Below are 20390 nucleotides of genomic sequence, written 5' to 3'. Positions count from 1 at the left end.
ATGCTTTCCAGACTTTGTATGCATATTAATTTTATGTTTATGTGCACAAAAAGTACATGAAGTACTGAAAACCATTGTCTGCAGCATAAGAGGGAGGAAGTCTAAGCACCCTGATAAAAACGTATGTAGTCTGTAGGCTCAGTAGGACATGCAAACTGCACACAAAAGACAAGACATTCCAGCTGAAAAAGAAACCTGGAGGTTAAGCATTTTGTGCCAGGGACAGTAACTACTCTGCCAATATGAAACCCTGCAACTGTTACATGAATGAACCAACTAAAACACACAGATTCAGGAAGATGTGCAGATTCCATACAAAAGGCACTGCAACTGAGACAAAAATCTAGTGATCACGCACTGAGAAGCAGTGGCATTAAGTAGTTTTCTTTACTTATTCGATTGTACCATCATCTAGATTCAATAAGGCCTGCATGATCATTTTTCACTATGTGTGCATCACAACAGGATGCACACACAGCCGCAAAAAGTTCTACATTCAGTAAGCACCATATAGTGGCACACACCACGGTGCAACTAAGGAAAACATTGAGGTATGCTAATTACAGAATAAGCAGCTGGACTGCATGCTAATTAACAAATCCAACTCTGTTTAGCTATTCAACAAGGTATAAAGCAACTGTGTAGACTCTGTGCTGAATTTTGCTGCGGGTTCCAAAACTTTTGGAATACAGACAGGGAAATGAGTCTACATACTCAGAATGTTAGGGGCTGATGCTGCTGTAATTCATTTGTATGTGCTAGAGGCTGAAGCCAATGCTGCTGCTGCTGCTAATAGGCCTAGTTTGAGAAGGACAAATGTTTTCAGGCTCTGTTTAACTTTTCAGAACCTACATGATGCAGAAATTGTAGTGAGCTACAAAGTGGACAGGGACACACTACAGGAACTCTGCAACCTCTGACATCTTCAACTCAGAGCCTGACCTAACCAAGGGGATCCCATCCCAGTGGAGACAAAAATATGTGCAGCCCTTAAAATCTTAGCCACAGGTACCTTTCAGTGACCAACAGAGGACATGCTGGTGGTGTCACAGGCATCAGCAACTGGGATCCTCCACCTATTCCTAAATGATATGCTCTAACAGGCCAGTGACCATGTATATTTTCCCTGTAGTTCTGAGTAGAGGTCCAGAAATATGTAGCCCACTGCCCTGAAGTACTGGGTGCCATAGACTGCACACATATAGAAATTAAGACACCATCCAGGGAACAGATTAGGCTCTACATTCACAGAAAGGGCTACCACTCTATCAACTGCCAAGTTGTGTGCAATGCCAAGGGAATAATCTTGAACATGTGTGCTGGCAACCTGCAGTTACCATGACTCACATATCTGGCACATCTCTCAAGTCTACCAGATGTTTGCTAGGGGGGATATCCCACAGGTGCATTTACTGGGGGAAGCAAGCTATGCACTGCTGGTGACATCCATCAGAAAAGTACACACACTCACCGAAGAACACCACAGTGAGGCACACACTCAAACAAAAAATACCATAGAGCATGTGTTTGGGCTGCTAATGTCACTGTTCCAGTGCCTTGATACTTCTGGGAGAGCCCTATAGTACAATCCATAGACATGTACAGAAATATTTACAGTATGTGCCTTGATACACAACATAATCCTGAGAAAACAGCTTCAGCAGGATCAGCAAGGGGAAGGGGAACACATCCCACCACCCACGCTAAGGTCACCACAGCTATTGGCAGATGAGTCACAGGGTGATCCACTAACTGCTGTGGGTGTAGGCAGATGTAGGCATGCTTAGTACACCCTTGTATTGGCTAAGATACAATGCACAGCACACTCTCTCAACACCTAGGGGCCCAAAGCCTTCCTCTTACTCACAATATATATATATATATATATATATATATATATATATATATATATATATATACTAACATTGATGCCAGGCAACTCACACAGCCTTTACCTCCCTATGTATTGGCTGTGTACTGCTTGCATCCGAGTCAGCCCTGAGCTAAAACTGAGTCAAATGTTGTATTTACAAGGTAAGTCCTGAACCTGTAGTGCATTGTTTACTAATATGACTGTGTGGCATATCCTTGTATTTCATTACGTGGTCTAGTAAGCAAGCAACAGGTAGGAAACTTGTACAGAACTTACCTTAACATGTGACAGCAGAGACTTATTTGACTTATGTGTCAATTACTAAGTAGCAGGCCTCAGGCATCAAAGACTCACACAGTCATACCTCTCAAAAGTACTGGTGATCAGTTTAGGATCATATGTTTGTACTGGAAAATGATTAAAGATAGAAGTTAGAAAGTAATGATGCACTTTAAAGTTTCTGACTTCACAACCCTCAGAAGATCATTCACAATAAAGTAGGGGAATTTTGATACTATTAACTTTCTAACTTTCCAAGGCCAATATAAGTCAAAGGCACAATTACCAGTTCAACACCACAAACCCAGATACACTAAGCACTAAGTTAGCTATGCACCCTGATCATCAGACACAAAACTTTTGTATCCCTAAAACAAAAAGACAGAAAACAGCAGTACTGCACAGCTATCATCAGTTGCACAGGGTGTTTTGTGGTGGTCAGAAAGCCTAGGCTGACACAAAAGGTTGGTGAGTGTGTGTGAGTAAGAATGAGAAGGAAGATATGTGGATAAACCAGCAAATGGCCAGCTAGACAAAATGAGTAACTGTTGTGTGTGTCTGTAGGGGTCCTCCAGATGTAATTGGTATGCGAGTGTCTACATGAACACAGCGAAGCTCTATGCTGGCTCTACATCTTGGTAGGTCAGACAGGTGTGAACTATGCATGGGAGACGTGGCAGTTCATTCTTGTCATGTCCAACCATGACACCTGGCTCTGCCAGGAGTTGCAGTGGTACATCCACACCCAAGGTCAGATGCAGTGCTGCTACCCAAATGGGACTGATGCCTGCTGGACAAGCTCCTTTCTTGGGGATGCCCAGGAACATGACCTAATGGCTTGCCACATCTGGGTGTGGACAGCACACTCACTGATGGAGCAGTAGAAGTACTGCCACTATGGAAGTGTGATTGGGCATGACCACATTGGCTGACAGCAGATGATATGGCTGACTTATGCCCCAAGAGGATGCCATTCCCCTCCCACCAGGAATTCTATCACAGACAGTGCTCATTCCATGACAGACACCCCTCAGTCCATTATAGACACCCATCCCTCCAATGTGTCATTCATCTGATCAAGTGAATCAGCAACACAGTGGAGCTAGTCACACATATCAGACTGTGCCACGTCCACAACCCTGAGCATTTGTCTGGAGCACCTATGAGAATGTGCCTATGCCTCCATGATGGTCCTAAACATATGTTGAGTGGTACTGGAAGAGACACCTGCAACAAGTGGAGAAGGGACAGCAGGCCCCCTCCGAGCAACCCTATCAATCCTCCTGTGTTTCACCTCACCTACACTTTGGCTATGGCAAGACTTAACAGGCACTGAAGCCACAGTAGCCACACTTTCCTGATCAATGTCCTTGCCCTCCACCTGTCCAATATCTGTGGAATCACTGGACTGGGTCAGCATAGGCTTACTGGCTTTGTCCAATAGAAATGCAGGGGATGGCTTTATGTCAATCTTTGTGTCAGATTCAACATCTGCACCCCCCAACCGTGCCTCAGTTTGGCCACCATCATCATCAGAGTCTGATGATACACTTACATCAGGTGGCACAGGACCCTCACTTCCACTGTCATGATCACCTGTGATAAAAAGCAAGAAACACAGGAATAAATTAATACCTGCACTACTTCAGTGCAATATGCTAACAAACTAACAGTGCCACCACTATTGCAGATAGTACAGCAATACACACAACAGGCCTGAGATCAACATCACACACTACAATATTTCTTTAAATTGCTCAGTAGTACTGACACAAAAATGTTTGCCTTACCATCTGTAGATAAGATGCTTCTCTGTAATCCAGACAGTCCTAGAGGAAGTTTAGCAAGACATAAGGGCAACATCCTCACAATTAACAGAAACACAGGTGGAAATACTTTTATGCTTTTATATGTCCATTAACTATAATATCAACAAGAATGTGGCTGACAACTCTAACCTAAGATTATAACGGTAGCAATCTTCAATTCTTCAAAAAAGACGTGACACAGAATTAACTTATTTTGATTTCAGTTATTTTACTATACAGCATTATTCAACTATTCATATAGCAAACCCTACCTGGAAGCTACTCCTGGAATGTGCTTCCTGTCTTGGAAGCTGTTGCTCTGACATCCAGGACATGCTGTGCTACACTCTACTGGCAGCTGTCTGGATCTCTGATATTGGCCAGGAACTCTTTATTGAAGGTTAGTGGTGGTTCCCTAGCATGTCCTCCCCCAGTAAACATCTGATCATGGACCAGGAAAGCAGCTCTCTTCCATGCAGATGTGGTCAAGTTAGTGGCCCTGTGGTATACCTGATTGTATGACCTGCCATGGCCACCCATGGCATTGACATAATTTACTATCTGCCGCCATATGCACATTCGGCGTGCCATATCTCCCCATCCACTTTCCAGCAGAAAAATCACCATGTTACCTAAGGCCATCTACAATCTTTTTGTTCTCGGAAACAGTGAAGGGGGGGGGTCTCTTTGGATTGACAATCCTGGGTGGCATACTTGTAGGTGTCCTAAGACAACAGAAGGATAATACAAATAAGTATCACATAATTACAAAAAAAAAAAATAACTGTTTACAGGCCAAACAGAAAAGGTAGCCAGTCAGTATTACCCACTGGAGTAACATAAAACAGTTTAGATATGTGAAATAGGAACAACAGGCAGGATGCAAAACAAGGAGAGCAACAAGAGCAACATATCCTTGTTTGTGTCATAACAGTAACTCACCTTTGCCCCCCCCCAAAGAATAGTCCATCCTTGTTTGTGCCATAACAGTAACCCAGCTTTGCTCCCCCCAACAACAGTCCATCCTCGTTTGTGCTGTAACAATAACTCACCTTTGCTGCCCCTCACAAAAGAACAGTATATCTTTGTTTGTGCCATAACAGTAACTCAGATTTGCCCCCCCCCCCAAAGAACAGGAAAACGACACATTTTGCTAACAAACCATCTATGAAATGCTAAACGTGCTGTCAAAGGGACAGTCCCTGAAACATTTGTACATATTTATTACAACACATTCCATTTTCATTTGTTGGAAATCATGTATACCTCTGAAATGGCTTGGCAAACATGCCCATGCTATCAGTACACTTTTAACTAATGCATACAGACAAAAGTGAAAAATATTTTGCTTAAAATGTTCTTAAATGCATTCCAGCACATGCAGCATGTAGCTGAACAACTGGAAGCCTACCTTCTGAAGTTCACTACTCCTCTGTGCAGATATACCCCAAAGTAATAGTATATCTTCACTCTTCTCCATATAAACAAGTGTCCTAACCATCAGTTGGCTAGCTAAATGGTTGCCTTTTTATATATTGTATATTCAGGGCTGTCAGCACAGTGAAGATGCAAATGAGGTGTGAACTCATTAGAATTGCTGAATCACAAAAAAATTGGACGTATGTAGGAGTGCAACCATAGTGCAGCCACTCCCTCAGTGGTTTTAATGGATTGCAAGTGTGACTGATTAGTAGTCGAGAGAAGGAAAACACAGCAGCACTACAGGCTGCCTTACTTCCATTGGTTGTGTTAGGTCACATCTACAAAGTGTTAGATGTAAGGTTGGAAATGTAAGTAAGCAGCACAAAAGTCACAGGTTGTGTTCCTTCACATCCAACCTACCCTTCATTTTTTGCCAACTGTATATGATATTATTTCCACTTAAAACTCATTACAGCCGAGTACGCCTCCAGGTGTTTCTGCGGTTAACTCCTACTTCACCTCTAGATGTGAAATACTGCCTATTCATATTTGCATTAATAATTTCAAAACCATACTACATACAAGGTATCATAATATTTTATCTTGAAGCATACATGATGGCAGAGACAGCCATATTGATATTTGATCTGTATCAATGAGTATTTGCTAGAACGGTAAGGTGATAACTTCATTTTTTAAAGGCTTAAGCCACACACACACTGGGGGTTTAAGGTACACACTCAAAAGAGCTGTACTGGATGGAATGAGTTAATATCCTCACACATTTTAAGGACAGTGATATAGAATATCTTACACACACAATATGTCTCAGATTACTGCTCACATAAACAAAGAATTGCCAAAAATACAGAAATTTAAGACAAAGCTATATATTTGCAAGCAATAATCATGACAGTTGTGTGATGACTAGGTCCACAACATCCAGAACTACTAAATGTACAAATAATACTTGTATGGTTTGATATCATTGTAGATGTTTTTGCAGGTGGTTGTGTGCATATTGAGTTAAGTTCCTTTGTGGAAAGCTGTTTGTGTGGCAAAGAGGGATAAGGTACTCATCTTGTGTTCTAAAGGTACATTGGAGTGAGAGGTCAAATCCAGACGTATGCAGTAATATCTCATGTGTACTAACATTTTCTAGTGTGTATGCCATAGATAGCGTTTCTTCATTTCAACTATTTCTCCCTTTTTTCATTTTTTTATATTTTTTTTTTGAGGGGGGAACTGTTTGCATGATGCGGCACTTAGTGAAAACACTGGAAACTAGAGAAATGAATGGCTGCTTTGGCTGTGCTTATCTTGTTTACAAGAAGCACGGCAGTGTGCAAACTGGACAACTGGCCAGACAGGTCCCAGACAGCCAAAAATAGAAACTGGATGCATTCGGTTTATACTATTGGCCATCACTATGTGATGTTGCATACAGGATAACAGCTGGACCTTAAGAATGATTAGTAAAATAGAGAATGTCATGTCATAAGTTCTGTGGCAGCAGCTGTAAGTGTAAGGCTGGAGTTTAGATGGCCCTGGCTTCTAGTACAGGGTGTGCAACCTTTGTTTTACTGTTGTGACATTACAGTTTAAAGCAATGAACGGCAACATGGGCAAGTGTTTTCCCAACCTTCTTGTGGCAACAGGTGTCAGGTGTAAGTGTAGGAGTGCTATGCACATGGTCCTGGATTTGAATAGAGAATTTTGCATAACTTTTACTGCTGTTAAACTTCCTATTATAGTCACTTTCACTTATAACACTTGACATGGTTTAGCTGAAATTAAAATTATATGCCTGAGGGCTAAGGCACTAGTATTGTGTCAGTTATGTATTAATTTATCTATGTATTATCACATTTATTCTCAAATGTATGTCTGTGAGTATATTGTGTATTATATTCCTGTTAAGTTTATTTCTGCTATCTGGACTGCCATGTTCTTCACATTTCTGTAACACACATACACAACTGTCTGTGCATCCAATAACCTTGAATTTGCTCTGCTTACAATCATGCAAATACGGTGCCGGAGGTGCACACTGCCAAGAACCATGTTTGTAAGATGGTAAGTGGAAAGCAACATTTTCAAACAGTGTGAGCACTCCCAGTAAACGAGATGATGAGAATTAGCAGGAAAGCATCATTCTCCATTGCTCTAGATCTGTGGCAGACATGGCAGGCATTTGTGGAAAAGGTGTCAGGTTTAGGGTACAGAGATAGAGTGTCCAGGAGACCAGGATTTTTATTGGACTGCTAGTGAAGAACCACAATGCCAAGTTTTTTCAGGAGGACAATTCGTGCTCCCCAGTATAAGTCTGAAACTTGGAATGTTTAAGCTCAGGCTGTAACCAATGCTACCTGTATTCCCCGCACTGATGAACAATATAGGCATTACTACAATGACCTCCAGAGGAGGAAGAGGGATACCCTTGACCATTGTATTGTGGAATTTAGGACTGGGGACATCCCACACCTTTGTAAGTATCAACTACAGAGTGTACTTGTAAGATGTAAACGATGAATACAGGCAAGACTAGTATTCATAAAGGTATTCTATTCTGTTCTGTTTTATCCACAGCTGCCAGGGACTGTGAGGTCAATGCATAAACCCATGGGACTAGATTGGTGAGAATAACAGAAGCATGTGGTATGCATGCAGTAGAATAGTAGTGTTATTCTAGCATTAAAAGTTAAAGATAGCTTTCTTTGGTATTTTATAGAGCTGTATCAAATTGAGCATACATATCTGAACTGTAAAAGTAGGTATGCATACATTAGTCTGTAACACAAACCAAAGGCCCACTATTGCAATATCAAATTGAGCATGCATATCTCAACTGTAAAAGCAAGTATGCATGCATTAGACTGTAGCGCAAACCGAGAGTGCAATTTTAGACTTTAGTTGGAGGTTGTGGGCTCAAAGACTACACTTCCCAACTATACATTACTGTTAATTCTTCAATTATATGTAATTTAAAGGTTATAGTAAAATCTCTATAACAGTGACACATAAGCCTTGTGGTAAACTGTAATCTCTATCACTGGAACGCAAATATGTGCAATATATGTACATGTCAAGGAGTACTTGCTGCAATCTGTAGTATAGTGTGCATCTGTTAGAAGTTGGTAGTCTTAAATGTAAAAGTTATCTGTTAGGAGTTGGTAGTCTTAAAAGTAAAAGTTATCTGTTAGGAGTTGGTAGTCTTAAAAGTAAAAGTTAAGATAATACAGTCAATTAATTGTATCAATGCATTGTATGTCACATATGAAGGTGCTAATCTTATCTATTTTTTCTCACACCCCAACCCTTATCTTCTCTTTTTTATTTTATATTATTTTTCTATTATTTCTATTATTTTTATTATGTGTCATCAAAATATCATCTATGTGTACCACTTCACTAAATCCTCCTCCCCCCTCCACTGGCTTCAGCCTGTATGTCTGGGAACCAACATGGCAGCACTGCCTCTGCTCTATCTGCCCCCTCAGGTAGTACTGTCCAGGAGTCTAGTCAAGTGGTACCCTCGGGGATCAGTGACAGAGGTGGTGATTTTATCACCCATGCTGAATTGCCAGGGATGGTTGTAGGGTTGTATGCTGCACTGTTGTTGCATGCCTATGCTGGCTGGAGAGGCTGCTCTCCCTCATTTTACATAATACAAGGAGGAGGGGACACAAATATCAGGCACTCCACCCTGTGGTGCATTAACGTGACAGTGTTGACAGTCCAGTGGGTAAAACCTCAATCTTCACTATCACCCAGCTTGACAACCATGAGTTTGTGATGTGCCCAACCTCATTTCAGTCATGGGGTCACCCAATCTTTTGTGTCCATCATTGTCCCTGTCTCTTGTCTTGTTTGTCTTGTCTGTCTGCAATTGCTTCCTCACCTACCCAGCTTACCTTACCGGACATTCCTACTTCCCTTCCCCAACATTCCCATCTCTCTGTCTCTCTCTCTCTCTCTCTCTCAAAAAAAAAAAAAATGGGCACCTGTCCAGAAAAAAGAAAAAGAAAAAAATTGTCCCATACATAGCTCTCCATTTTGTACACATGTCTTCTTGACACACTTGATTCACTTCAATTGGCTATACAACATGATTGTGTTGTGGTCACCCCTTTCTCTGGAAGTGACAGTCCAAATTCAGTTAATATTTGGCAGATATGTACACTTTACACTGCTAAAGAAATGGATAGCTATGGTTCTTTCTTACCTTTCTCCTGCACATTCTTGCTCTGCTTTCCCTTTGTTCTTCCCCCTGCTTGCTCACCTTTTCCCTGCTGTCCTAACTTCCCCATTTATTTTTTTAATGCATTATTGCACACTGGTGTGCCTTGAGCACCAACGGGCAACAACGGTAATGCAAAAGTAGTTAAAGATATTACATACAGCTGTGTTCGAACCCAGTACCATCTGGCCCTAAAAAGATATGAATCACTACATTAATTGCATTGGCAAATACTGCCACAGAGTCAATTAAGGAGCAGAGACTCAGTACTAACTCTTAGACTTTATTCTCCCCCCTTGCTTACTCCCCATTACACCATTTTAACACCTTTAATCTGGTGAAAAAAATAGAATCGCACATTCACACATAAGTAGCAGAAAAAGCAATAGGTCCCTTCACTGTTTGGACTCCATGTTTGGGAGCAGTTGTACATCATACACCAATGAATAGTGATGGTGAGCGGTGGCAAAATACAGCAACACATCTCGTATAAACAATTCATGTTATTTGCATAATAAATCTGTAATGAAAATTATTTTAAAGTATTAGATAGACCTGTAGTCAAACCCAGTATCATCTGGGCCAAAAAAGGAATATATCAATACATTAACACAAGCTGTCACAGAGTCAGTTAAGCAATAGATGTATTTCATAGACTCAATACTGTCAGGCTTTAGCAATGCAGCTCATGTTTGTGCACTGCTTACCTATGTACAAACGTGTATCTCACAATGCATATGCACTTTGCTAACTATCGCACAAACCTGCTGCTCACCACTCTATGAAAATGTACATATAATGCTGTATTAGTGCAATGTAGTGTCTATTTCTTGTGTATTACATGAAATTACATGTGTAAATATTACAGACTGAGGGCCCTATATAGCAATATGTCACATATTTACAATACATCCATCTGTTGCCATCCCCCCAGCACTGCAGCCCTGGTGTCTCAGTACTTTTTCCACACATATATCAACCGCAGTACAAAATATAATATCAAATGCTGTGTACTATGAAATGCACACCAATCTGGTAACATGCAGAACTACAGCTATTAACCCATGTGCCTAAAACCACTTATCTGCAGGGCTAGGGAAGGAATCAGCATAGTCCATATCCATAGGGACATAGGTGACATTAAACACACTTGACCCTATCCATTTTGTTTTTTGTCAAGGGTACATCTCACTTACTGTACCATGTTGACTTTTTGAATACTGACCCCACAGACTTGGATGAGGGATAACAGGACATACCACCTATGTTGACATATCCCAGGCCTTTGACACTATTCCCAAGTCATGTGTTATAGTGGAGATCTCCAATGTGGGAATTAAACCATATAATAATACAGGGATAGGCATCTGGCTCACTGATATAACACACACTCTCAAAGTTGGGGACTGTGGCAGTGAAAAACACTGAGCAGCCTGCTTGCCCCTGTGGGAGTGGTTACTGACTTGAAACTGTAGTTTTATTGGCCATTGTGGGTCAATTCCAAACTCCTTCATCTTCCTCTCTTAAAACCTGGTTGCCTCATGGTTTTGGCATCTTTTCAGGCTTGTTGGCTGTTGGTGAAGCACCCACCAAGAGGAGAAAACGCTGAGAGAAGAAAGGAGCCACTTTTGAGATTTTAAGTATTTTTCCTCTGTTTATTTGCAAAGTTTTTCTGCATAGCCGCCTATTTTGAGCATTTTCTGGCTTGTTAAACTTGATTTCTGCATTACTAACTGTATTTAGAGCACAACCTAGAGCTGTTTACTGAATTTCCTGTTTGCACTTATTTTTAAAATCGTTTTTTTCTCAAAACTTGCATTTTATCTGTCTTTGGCCTAGCATTCTTGTGTGGGGTCATTTACTGCACTGTTATAACTTGCGGATACTTGTGAACCTCTGCTATCTCTGACAAAAATAAAAAAACAAAAAAATCTTGCTTTTTTCCACTTTTCTGAGATTTAAAAAAGTTGAGTTACAGGCTTGCTGTTCTTGAACTGTTTGTAAGTTTCTTGTAGGCCATTTTTTGCTTGGGCTAAAGGGAAGTCTCTTTGTTGATCAGTGGCAGTGAAAAACAGCAGCCTGCCTGCCCCTGTGGGAGTGGTTACTGACTTGAAACTGTAGTTTTATTGGTCATTTTGGGTCAATTCCAAACTCCTTCATCTTCCTCTCTTAAAACCCTATTTTGCGTGGTTTTGCGCGTTTTTGTGCATAGCGCAACAGCTGGCTGCAGCCTAATTGGGTTTAAAGTATTCCTGGCTCCACAAAGTCTGCTCTTCACTTTTTCCCTTAGAACTGCTCTATCTCTCAATTTAAACACCATATTCTCATTCTAAGGCCCTTCACTGGTCCAATTAAGCAATCCTACAAGTTAGCAATATTAAAACATAAGCACTACTTACTCTTATACTCTCTACGATTACCCTGTCCTCTATTGGTCCGTCTTAAATTCAGTTTCCCTATATTACTCTAGCATGTCCAAAGGTCAGTCAATGGTTTCCTCTCCAGTCCAGCTGGTGAATCTGGGAATTTTGAGGCAATGTTACAACTGTCTCATGTACACGGACAACCCTCTCCTCCTCCAAACAGGTTCAAATATATGTGAGAGATGCAACTATTTAGCCAAACTGGAGGCTGAGCTCTCTCATCTCAAAACTGGTGTAACCAGTCAGGAGGAGAAGGTAACATCACACAACACAATACCAGTATCACATAGTCCCACCACATCAGCGAACCAAACACATAAATACACAAAAACATACTCGGAGGCTTTAAATAAAAATCTACCTAAGCAACAGAGAACTCCAAAGTAGTCATCCAAGCAAACGCTACCTCAAAACAAAACACACACAACACATAGCCCACAAAGTCAGTGTGCCAAGCAGCCACAGCCCTTAAGGCTGAATAACACACCTGATACTCTTGTTATAGGTGACTCGATTGTCAGACACACTGACGTCCCGCTCACCAGGCTGAATAAAGAGAAGGTCACGGTGAGCTGCTTGTCGGGTGCTAGGATCCGCCACATAACGCAAGCACTCAGGTCACTCCAAGGCAAATACAAATATGACCCAGTCATTGTACATGCTGGTGTGAATGACCTGAGACGTACCTCCCTGGACTACATGAAAAGAGACATAGAGGAGCTCTCTGATCATGTAGCCCAGGCTGGTATGACCCTGACCTTGAGCAGCATCTTACCCTCACCTAGAATGATGCCACAGTACAAAGACAAAATGATTGATTTTAACAATTGGCTAAAATTTTGGTGTCATTCAAAGGGGATCCAGTGTCTGTCAGCCTGGGATGACATGCTCGACAAGCCACGTTGCTTCACTAGGGACGGCTTGGACCTGTCACCACTGGGCTTTCGGATATTGGCAAAGGCTCTTGCCACCCCCATAGTGCCTTTTTTAGGCAAGGCTCAAAAGTCAAACCCACCTCCATAGACAGCACAAGGAACAAGAAACTAAGGGTAATGCTGCTTAACGCCAGAAGTCTTAACCTCAAGATGCACTCGAAGCTCTCCTCAGTATGGAGAACATCGATATCTGTGCAGTGACAGAAACCTGGTTTAAGGCTCCAGAGAGCACCCCAGCACTACCAGGCTATACCTCATATCATGCTTTTCGGCCCCAAAACCCGGACTGAACCACAAAAGGAGGGGGAGTTTCCATATTTATCAAGGATATCCACACCTCCAGGTTAGTCGCATTGCTGAAAGTATCGGAGACCATCCATGTGCAACTAACAGTGGGCAAGACTGCTTTTCAGTTTATAGCATCCTACAGACCACCCTCTCAAAGTCAGGAATCCCACTTGGCTTTCCTGAAAACATTGGAGAACATGAAGATCTCTCCGAACACCATTATATTGGGTGATTTCAACTACCCAAACATTGACTGGGAGCACTACTCAAGCCCCAGCACCTTAGCCCAAAGGATCCTGGAAATTATAAACTCAAATGCTATGGAACAACTAGTCACCACTCCCACAAGAGGGGACAACATACTAGACCTGATCATTACCAACATGGGGACTCTATGCTCCACACCAGAAGTATATCTCTCACTGGTAAGATCAGACCATAAATTAATTTCACTCGATGTCCACATCCTGACCCCACCTCCAGCCCAGAAAAACACAGTGAAAAACTTCTCAGAAGCGAACTTCTCACTTCTCAAAACTGAAGTGGAATCCTTCAAGGCCCCAGGGCCAGTGGAAACTACTGCCCAAACTGCAGAATCCTATATAAATGCATTCTACGGACATCTCCAGGAATGCATGGATCATGCTATCCCAAACAAAACCAAGACCCAATCATCCAAAGGCAGGCGTCCAGTCTGGTGGACCTCTGCCATAAATAAACTGTACAACAGAAGGAGGAAGCTACTGCATGATAGAGCAAAATCCCTAATAGGGAAGGCATCTCTGATCAGTACTAGCAAAAAAATTACGATCCCTCATAAAATCCTCCAAGGCCAGCTTCGAGAGAAAAATTGCACAGGACACCAAAGACAATCATAAGGCTTTTTTCAGTTATGATAGGAACCTGGGATGCAACTCCCAGACTTGTTCTGAGTTGATTCTAAATGACAAAAAATACACTGAACCCACAGACATCGCCAATATCCTGGCAGACAGGTTCAGTGCAAACTTCTCCCCCCCTCCCCCCCAAAAGAGCAAGTATCTATCCTGGCAGAGGGCTGCCTCCCAAACATCTCTGATGCTCAGGTGAAGGCTGCCCTCTCCAAAGTAAAAAAACACTGCTTCCATGAGACCAGATGGTGTCCCAGGTTGCTTCCTACATGAACTCCAAGAGGAACTAATCCCTCAAATAAAACAGCTATACAATCTCAGCCTCACTACAGGATATGTACCCACAGAATGGCGTACAGCAACAGTGGTCCCACTCCACAAAGGTGGAGCCTCTATGGACCCTGGAAACTATCGCCCCATAAGCCTGACTAGCTTAGTCTGCAAGGCTATGGAGAGGATCATCATGGAGCTCATAAACAAAGACATTGGGGACCTACAGACACTATATCCTACCCAGTTTAGCTTTGTCAAGGGCATATCCTGCCTTTTGAACCTGGTTGACTTCTTCGAAACAGTCACCAGAGCCATAGATGAAAGGAAGGTAGTCCACAAAACCTATCTGGACCTTGCAAAGGCATTTGACACAATACCCCACTCGGGCATCATAGATCAGCTATCCAGCTTAAATATAAACCCCTATGTCACAAGATGGGTCGCAAACAGGCTCAAAGACAGAACCCACAGAGTAAGAGTTGCTGGAGCCATGTCAGACTCGAAACCGGTCACAAGTGGCATCCCACAGGGTTCTGTCCTGGGACCACTCTTGCTTGGTATATACTTTTCCGAGGTACAGGCAAATGTAGGAGGACTATGGCTCACCAAGTTCGCAGACGACTGCAAACTGGGTGCCATAATTGACTCTCCAGCTGACACAAACATCCTTCAAAAAGGTCTCACAGAGACAGATAACTGGTGCCAGTGCCATGGTTTAAACCTAAATGCCAAAAAATGTATAGTCATACCCTTTGGCAAAAACAATGTGCCCACAAATTACCACATAGGCGGAAACCCATTAAGTACAGAGAAAGTTATTAGGGACCTGGGGACCCAAGTTGATAGCAATCTCTCCTTTGAAAACCACATTGCCAAAGTGGTTAGAAAGACCTTCTACATAGCCCACCTCATCACGAAGGGTTTCACATCTAGATCAAGAGAGGTAATCGTGCCCCTTTATTCATCCCTCATCAGGCCCATCATAGAATACAATGCACCTTTTGGGGTGTACCTTACCCGACACCTGCAGCAATTAGAAAGACCCCAAAAGTATCTCACCAAGAGGATCAAGGGTCTCAAACAGATGCCATATTCTGCTCGGTTAAAAAAACTCCAGCTCTACTCAGTTGCATACCGCCTACTTCGAGGCGATCTATGCCTGACATACAAAGCTATGTCACATCCAGAATTAATGGACATGCTCCACCTCTGTAAATCTAAATCCCTTAGAGCCACATGCTCGAGGGACTTGAACCTCAGCACAGAAATAAATAGAACTTGCTGGAGGGACAGGTTCATAACCCAGAGGCTCCCTTCACTCTGGAATAGAATTCCAGTTCATGTGAGGCAGAGCACCTCACTGAATCTCTTCAAGAAGAATCTCGATAGGTGGATGGGGGATTGTAGGTTTGTCCCAGGGATTACTCCCGTGTCACTATTCGACAGAGGCACAGTAAACTAAACCTTAAAAAGGGCACAGTATACTCAAATCAAGGGGTGGCGTAAGCCATACAGAATCGGGCTAGGCTTATAATTGCCCCAGGGCAGATAGCCTAGTATGAACCTATGAACCTATGAACCAGTAGCCAATTACCATTAGAATACCAAAATTATCTGTGCTGGGCCCGCAACTGTTTGCACACTATTTCCTTGAAGCGCAGGAAATGGTAGTTGGCCTGTGGTTTACCAATTTGCATATGACTGGTAACTGGATTCACTAATACACAGTCTCCCAGTGATGGTAATATTTTATGGAAGGAGCTGTCACACACAAATGATTGGTGCCAAACTCATGGACTGAACCTTAAAGCATACTATAGTGCATTGTCCCCTTTGGTAATGAAGTACCCCTGCTAATTATGCTGTACATAGCACCCTTCTAAGCTCAAAGCAGTGTTGTGAGTCTTGAGAGCACATGTTGATAGGAATCTACACTTTCATCACTATGTGTCCATAGTGGTGACACACACATTCTGCATTGCACACATCATACATATTGACATCACATCCAAGACCAGGTGGGCACACCTCTGATGTATTCTACCATTATCAGACCACTAATTGAGTACAATTCTCCCTTCTGTTTGTACCTCACATGACACCTGCAGCAACTGGAGAAAACACAGGGTTGTGCCCGGGAGACTCCAGGGACTCCAAGCATAATATACATAGAAAGACTGAAAGACATGTCAGTGTACTCAGTATCATGTAGGCTTTGGAGAGGTGACCTATGGCTGCTCTACTCAGCAGTTGCAGACCCTGCCCTACTGGAAATGCTGCACATCTGCAAATCAAATTGGACAAGAATAACTTGACCCAGAGTTCTGAACCAAGCCTGTGACATAAACAGAACAGGCTTGGGAGACAGATATATCCCCCCAACAACTCACACGTCTGTGTAATAGGATCCCACTGCATGTGAATCAGTGCTTCTCAATGACCCTGCTCAAGCGCAACTTTGAATACTGGTTGGGTGATTGTAAAGTCACCTCTGTGATTGCACCTATCTTCCTCAAGGACAGGACCAGTTAGTGTTGCTCACAAAATCACTTTGCTAACAACTACCATCCAACTATACTCAATAAGGGTACTTGTGTTTTTACCCAGCTAGGCTTCTAAACACCATAGGGCCATGAGGTTAGTAGCCTCCTATGTACATATGAACCTATGAGCCTATGCAGGTCTACAAACATTTTGTCTCCGACATAGCCTGCTGATATCATCTACTATAAGTTCACCTGCAGTCTTGTAAAAGTCAGACATGTGCCATGATGTTTTCCTAACATACTGAGTTCTGTACTCTGTGAACTTAGACAATATGGGGTTCTATTATCACTGTACTCATGTGTCTGTCTAGCCAGAAGAGCAGAAGTGTGTATCCTGTAGTTACCACACCCATCCCATGAACTGACAGTATTTTAATAATTGCACATGCCTCCAGATCCATTTCATGCAGGCCTCTCAACTTCTTCTCTACAACATGCACTGCTGATGTCATCTACTATAAGTTTATCCACAGCCATGGAAAAGGTAGACTTGTGTTGTGGCACTTTTGTAAAATACTGAGGTGTGTAGCCTGCATACCTTAAATAGATAGGGGTTCTGTTCTCACTGTAGTTGACTGCATTGAGCAAGAAGAGCAGAAGTGGGTATACTGCAGTTACTGCTCCCCATCCCATGAATTGATAGTATTTTGATACATGCACATGCCTACAAATTCATTTCATGCAGGCCTCCCAAATTCTTCTTTAGAACATGTACTACTGATGTCATCCACTATAAGTTGACCTGCAGCAATACAAAAGTCAGACTTGTGCCTTGGTGTTTGTGTAAAGTATTATATTCTGTAGTGTGTACTTAGATAGGTAGGGGTTCTATTCTCACTGCAGTCATGTATGTGTAAGAGCTGTTGCTTGACATTACAGAGAACATTTTATACCAGCATGTGGGACACTGCTATAGTCTCTTCAACAATCACTGCTGATGTCATCAGCTATAAAGTGTTGTCTGAGACGCATAAAGACAGACTTGAGCTGTGGTGCTCACATAAAATACTGGGTTTTGTAGTCTGTATACTTTATATAGGTAGCAGTTCTATTCTCATTGCAGTCAGCTGGGTGTGTGTTTGTGCACTTGCTTGACAGTACTATAGTCATATGATTGGTGGACTGCATAACTGAAACCAATATACATGAATCAGCAACATTGGTAAGCTGCAGGTCATATTTTACAGACTGGATGGTTGAAAAATAGATTCCAAACAATATAGGGCCCAGTACAGATCCTTTGTGTATTCCAGTGGTGACAGCTGCAGTGGTACATGTTGATTCACCAACTCAACTTTCACAATATGTGGTCTGTAATTGAGCACATTGGTTAACCATCTAGTGACATAAGCAATAATCCCAAGCTGATAGAGTTTGTTAATAATACCTGCGTAGGGGCATTAGGTCCAAAGCCTAGGACAGATAAAGATAGATGGTATGCACTGTCTTAACTTCATGCAGGCCTATCACACAGAAACAATGAGCTGTGACTACATCACAGATCGCCTATGGTGTGACTCAGAACATGCACCTACCTGACACGGTGTGATACACACTTAGCCTCCAGATGGACTATGTTCCCATAGAAGGGTGTACATTGACATGCATCCCTCTGAGTGGGCAGGGGACAGCACCTGATGCATGCACGTATAGACACATCCTGACTCTCCTGATCTATGAGGTAGATCAACATGTTATCATGGACCTATTCTAAATGGACACTAGTGATATTCCATCTGTATGCAACAGATATGTGTGAGTTTTTGATGCTAGATCAATGTCTGTTACATCTGTCTGATGTCCTGAAAGATCATCATCCTGTGGAACTAGAAAAGGTCAAGGCACTCGACAGGACTCTACACTGGGGTATTCACTCCACAATGACAGATGTGGTCATCGATACCTATATCACCAAGTGGGTAGAACAGTGGATCACATATGGCATCTAAATAGGTAGAAATGTGTTACATGACCTGCATCTCATGTCCAGTGATCAAGTGTGCACATCAGGGCTGTCTGCTAGGCCCTTTCCTCTCCATGATTGAACACACAGATGTCAAGAATGACATTCAAATCCTGTGTCCCAACAGCTGTCTGTAGGACTACAGATTGTGGGAAATCATTGACTCCAGCTGTGATACTGGAATAATACAGACAGTATCAACACACATCAAAGATTACTGCCACACCTATGACAACACATAAGATGAAAAAAAACATGTAAGGATTTGTTTTGTTATGCAAACAAATGCACATACCAAGGATCATGTAGATGTTGCACCCTAGCAGCAGACCAGTTTTTATTTTGCCTGTGTCCTGGGATATGTGGTATGTGGAATGTCCACCAGCATATGTCCACAGTGGTGAGTACCCTCCTGTACATAACACAACTGCTGAATATGTGCAGGACAATCCACATGACAGGTCATAATACCTTTTTAGTTCACAGACTTCACCACACCAATACCCGAGTACAATGCACCCTTCCTCATGTCCCTCCATACACATCTTCCAATGATGTGTAACAGAAGTATACCTCCTTTGTCACTGTGGACTGTCTCACATCTATTTGTGCATACCTAGGTATTAGTTTTGTTGCATAAACATTACTGTCTGTTGGCACAGAACCCCCACCAAGGTGTAATGCCACACGCATATGTGATATCTGTTTTGGTGATGCACTCATGACATACATAGTTGTTTAATGACATTGATGGTACAGTTTACATTTGTGACATGGATACTGTACCATATATACATCTACCATGCACACCAGTCAACTAGCCTCTAGTGATCATAATGTCAAGTGTGTCTCCTCACACCTCCAGCATATGTTAGTGTCAGGAGAGTGTGCTTGATTACATTCATAGATTGCTGACATGTCCTAATAGTTGTACAAATGGGTTGGTACAGAAGCATCCATGCTCACTCAGAAACATATATGTTGTGTCAGAGACATGGGTATTACTTGTGGTATTATTCTGATATTGTGCATGGTTGTGCATGATGGGTTTACGATTGGACATGAGCCTGTATCTGTTTCCTACTTGCTTGAAGCCTCTGATTTCATGGGGAAACCATGGATTGAAGCCCAAAAGAAAAAAAGATAATGAAAAATACTTGGAATCTGAATAATAGGTTTGTGTAAAAAGGAAAAAAGAAATGAATCACTACAGGCAGGATGCAATCAGCAAGAATGGATGGTAGCTAAGGTGTGCTCTCTTTCTATATATATATATATATATATATATATATATATATATATATTCCAAGATTTTCATGCTGTTATAAATTTATTGTAAAACTGAAGGGGTTTTGAGAATGATGATTATTAATAGGTTATGTGGGAATCAGAGGTAGTGGGACAGCAAATGGATGTGTTTAACTGTATGGAACATGCTAAAAATGAGGTG

This window comes from Protopterus annectens, chromosome 8.part0 (assembly GCF_019279795.1).
Source record: "Protopterus annectens isolate FY-2018-M chromosome 8.part0, PAN1.0, whole genome shotgun sequence".
In the NCBI taxonomy this organism is placed as follows: domain Eukaryota; kingdom Metazoa; phylum Chordata; order Ceratodontiformes; family Protopteridae; genus Protopterus; species Protopterus annectens.
This window is presented reverse-complemented; position numbering follows the sequence as displayed.